General features: G+C 43.8%; 1 non-coding gene across 1 annotated transcript; it reads right to left on the bottom strand.

Annotated features, from left to right (window-relative positions):
* Positions 1-4,844: 4,844 nt before the first annotated feature.
* TRNAQ-CUG lies at positions 4,845-4,916 on the bottom strand. Its single transcript has one exon. It is a non-coding gene; the product is annotated as a tRNA-Gln (tRNA).

Raw genomic sequence — 4,916 nt, 5'->3', positions numbered from 1 at the left:
CCCGCAAACAGCTCCGCTCGCCGTTCCTTGGGCCACTCCAACCAGCCCCGCAAGGCTCCACACCGCTCGCTGCTCCTCCAGTCGCCCCCACAAATTGCTCCGCCAGCTGCTGAGCAATATAACTTCAGGCTCCCCCACTAGTTAACACAGCACTCAGTGATCTCAGCTCTTACTAACTTTAGCTCTTTTGTGATTTCAGCTCTTAGTGATTTCAGCTCATATAGTAGGGGAGCCCCAGTGCTGGTGCACCACTGGCCCAAAGTGAATTCAGCTCAGCAGCCTGTAATTAGACTCCTAATGGAATCAAAGTTAGCTCTGACATTCAACAGTGGAGAGAGGAGGTGGTGCAATTGGTGTTTCAAACCCTCAGAGGGGACCCATACCATCAGGTACAAATACCTGTCCCCATCCTCTCTCAATTCACTGGGTTTTGTAACCCATGCCCCTTGTCAAGCAATTGCTACTTAGGTAATGGTGAAGGACTCACTCAGTCCTTCTGTCATACAACAGTTCCACTGGCCTTGATTCACAGAATCAGGGTAACAAAACTTTATTCTTCCTGCCCCAATAACAGAGAAACTGGGGATCCCACACCAGCCAAAGTAACCACTTTCAGTTGCTGTTGTTTCATGCCAGGCGAGTGGGTGTGCCTATGCAAAAAAGATTAGCCCCTGGAGTTCTTTTCCACACTCACCATAATTCACCACCAGATGTCAGGGTAGAGCTCATCCTGACTCTGCTTACACTAATAGGGCCTTGGCCAGATTAGCCCCATTGCCACTCTCTGGAACTTTTCTTCTAACTGCTTCATTTTTAATCAATGATAATTAAAGGAAGTTGAAAGGAGAGTAACTCCATTTCCTGCAAAACCTACTGAGATTGCACTACCAGGGTCTCTGTGTGCAGACATCTCCAGCGAATCACAAGGACATGTGGCTCAGGCTTTTGTGTTGCAGCAATTGCAGTCCAAGCAACCACCTTGCCAATGCCAGTCACAGCAGCCTTTTCATCAACTCCAGGCTCATGGTTTGATTTTTTTTTTCCAGTGCTCCTCTGCAGAGAAGCCTTTCCCTTAACAATGTATTAATTACTGATGGAGGTCTCTTGCATTTTCTAGAAAGATATAGGAAAATGTGAGCAGAGGTGGTCATAGAATGGTAGAATCATAGGCTTAGACAGGCCCACAAAAGTCATCTAGTCTAACTTCCTCTTCTTGGCCTGATGTTGTTGAATATTTTCATTAATTACCTGGATGTAGGAATAGAGAGCATACTGATCAAATCTGCAGATAACTTTGCCTACAATTTCTCTGAGTTGGTTGAAATCTGACTGTCTGAAGTCCAGCGCTCTTGTTTTGCTGTTCTCATGTCCTTTCCACGGGATCTTGAATTCTATCAGATCATGATCACTTCTCTCCCAAGTTCCCCACCACCGTCACATTCCCAACTAATTTACCCCTGTTAGTCAAAACAAGATCCAAAATGGATAACCCCCTGGTTGTTTCCTCAACTTTATGAATCAGAAAGTTGTCCTCTACGCATGCTAAGAATTTTCAGGCCATATTACATTTTGTTGTAATAATCTTTGAACAGATATATATCCCAGTATATTCCAATATTCTCATCCCCCATACTCATAAAAACTTTGCAGTCTTTCCACACAGTGAATATATGAAAATATCCAAAAATGTTAATTAGAATGCTCTCAGTGTCTACCAGGATAGTATCCTCTGTAATTCAGTATACTTGTGCATGATGTGAGCTGGACATCCAAGGCCTATCACTTCCCTTTTTAAGCTCATCTTCATTTTGGTGTGCCAATGTTCTCTTCGATGTCTGTATCAACCACCAAAGTTTGCCTTTGTATTATCTGCTTCCATACTTATTCAGAACATTTATTATCTCAGTTGCAATAAATTCTGATGTTTCTTCTTCAAGTTTGACACAATCCACAGGTTTAGTTTGCAGACACAAACTGCCTTCATAAACCTTGAAATTGCGATCCAAGAGAGGAAGCAATTTCACATATCTGTGATTCAGTGCACCGACAGTGACACTCATTCAATGTTTTCAGGTTGTCGATTAATTCATCATTGCCCATGGAGCAAAAACATTTGCAACTATTCCTTCACACTTTGTCTGTGCACATCAGCATAAGCACTAAGGGACCTTACTATTCATTTCTGCTTTGTAGTTCCTCTGTCTATAGCTTGGAACCAAAAGCTCAATCTGAAGTCTTGATATGAGCGCTCTTCTCATGAGACACTAAGAGACTTAAGCAGTTAGCATTCTAGGTTCCAAGACCAGAAGAGACAGTTATAATCATGTAGTCTGACCTCCTGTATAACATTGGCCATTGAACATCCCCAGAATAACTCTTCAAGCAGATCTTTTAGCAAAACATCCAACCTCAATTTAAGAATGGTCAGAGATAGAGAATCCACCACGACCCTTGGTAAGTTGTCCCAATGGTTAGTTACTCTCGTGGTTAAAAATATACACCTTATCACCTGTCTGGATTAGTCTAGCTTCAACTTCCAGCCATTGGATCATGTTAAACCTTTCTCTGCTAGAGTGAGGAGCCCAGTATTAAATATTTGTTCCCCACTTAGATATTTTTTATAGATTGGGATCAAGTCACCCCTTAACCTTCTCTGTCTTAAGCTAAATAGATTGAGCTCCTTTAGTCTATCCCTAAAAGTTGTGTTTTCTAATCCTTCTATCATTCATCTATATCATATCACTACAACTGCCCCTGCTCTAGGTGGGCAAATATTCTCCACACTTCTAGTCAGGTCTCTTCTGACTAGAGATTGGGGCATGTGTGTTAGGACCATCAAGCATTACTGCTGGCTATGCAGGGAGAGGAGAAGACCCCCGAATGAAGAAAACAAACTCTCCAGGCTATAGAATCTACGATCTGACTGGGCTGTGAGTGGGAGTCTACAAATGCGTGTCTCGTTGCTCTGCCGGGGTTTTGGACAGAAGCCAGAGAAGGATGATAGGCAAATAGCTTGGAGGCCCTGCAGTGCACCCTTTAGTATACTAGAGTTTAGCATCCCATTAATCAGCCACAAGGTGGCGCTGTGTGTAAAATACCTCATGTAAATGAACTCCTGGTAGAGCATTAAAAGATCTAATGCTGAACACGTGTGTGTGTGTGTGTGTGTGTGTGTGTAAGCAATCTCTGTAGCAAGTCCCTATCTAGTAAAGAGGAACGTCATTACCTTCCACTCAGTGGCATTTCTCTGTTGGTGGTTCGAGCAATCCCATGTGTTGATGCATTTTTTCTTGAATATGGTAGTCTATAATTTTCATTCACAAACACAGTGCACAAAACAGAGATCAAACCTCACGGAGCATAAGTGAAGGTACTTCTCAAGTTCAGCAGAATGTGCCATATTAGAGATGAGATTTGCACCTCTCGTAGACAGACAATGTCAGCTGGGAGGGGAGTGTAACATTGACTAACGAGCTTTACACTCCCACACATTCTAGAACTTTGTCACTAGAGCCTGTCTGTGTCATTGAAACCATCCCACACCCCACTCCCTGCCAGCCCCCACCTATGCCTGACAAGTTCAGCTTGTGTTCGGATACTATTAAGCAGAGCAGTGAGATCCAGCAAGCATTTTTTACTTCTTGCAAGGATTTTCTTGAAAAGTGTGTGTGAGTGTGTGTGTGTGTGTGTGTGTGTGTGTGTGTGTGTGTGTGAGAGAGAGAGAGAGAGGATGTTTGTGAGTACCATGTTTGGCCACTAATATTATAGCACTAAAACCAAAAGAGACATGATGTTTCATAGTCAGCAGCATTTCCACCTGTGTGGGGACACCCCAATGAATTTCTGATCCATCGCATTAAGCACTCAGCCAAAATTACCTAACATCCAGCTTCTTCACGACCCCTCAGTTGAGTTCTCTATAGGAGGGAGCTTCTAGGAATTGGTATTCTTGACTGCAGGTTGGGTCTGGCTTCCCCCAGCATTTGGATCCAGGTAATACATGATCACCAGGGGAGACATCTCCTAGAGCTTCCCCGTGTCCCATGGAACTCAGGACAGTGAGAAACATGTAAGTTATCTGTAAGGTGAAAATTTATGTAAAACATGACAATATTTCTCCTTTATTTGCACTAAAGGGAAGCCTCATACTTCCTTTAAGGCCAAATATTGATATTTCTATGGATGTCTGCTTATACAGGGAAATTTGCAAGTTAATATTGATATCAGCAATTTCTGGGTATAATTTATGTAAATATGTGCTCTTTAATAGTCTAACATTTATCATATTCAGCAACATAATATCTGCACACTTTTATGTGTATGTAGCCGGGATATCAACTACTATCTGAATTCACACATGGGCATGGCCCTCCCCTCCTCTTGCCCTGCCCTTGGTTGCTCTGTGGCATTTAAGCCTTCCCTTAGAGCTATCAGCAACAGCCGCCTCTGCTCTAGGACCCAGAGAAGGAAAGGTGTGCTGGCCTTCAGCCTGGGACTCTCTCTCTCTCCTGCCTTTCCCTGACTATTAAGCCTGGCCCTGTTACTGCTCCCCTTAAATGCCATATGGACAGAAGGAAGAGCGTGGCAGCTGCAGGTACAAGGACCAAATTGTGGGCATCAGGTGAAGCAGTAAGAAACACAACCATCAGGTCAACCCTCATGAATCTCTTGCCAGACTTAAAGTCTAGGGTCCCAACCTATTGAACCAGCCAGACCAAAGACCTAGCTCTAGTGGGCACCAGTCACCCAGCAGGAAGGAAAAACCTCACTCTGGTGCACCTAGGAACAAGGAAATCAAGCACATTGAGCTCCAAGGCTTTACAGCAAACCAACACAGCACCAGGAGGTCCCACTGGGATTTGAACTCAGATTGCAGGATTCAGAGTCCTGAGGGCTGACCATTACACCATGGGACC

Source organism: Terrapene carolina, unplaced genomic scaffold (genome assembly GCF_002925995.2).
Source record: "Terrapene carolina triunguis isolate 2854851 unplaced genomic scaffold, T_m_triunguis-2.0 Scaffold786, whole genome shotgun sequence".
NCBI lineage: Eukaryota > Metazoa > Chordata > Testudines > Emydidae > Terrapene > Terrapene triunguis.
Note: the sequence above shows the minus strand (reverse complement) of the source record. Positions and strands in the feature narration are given on the sequence as shown.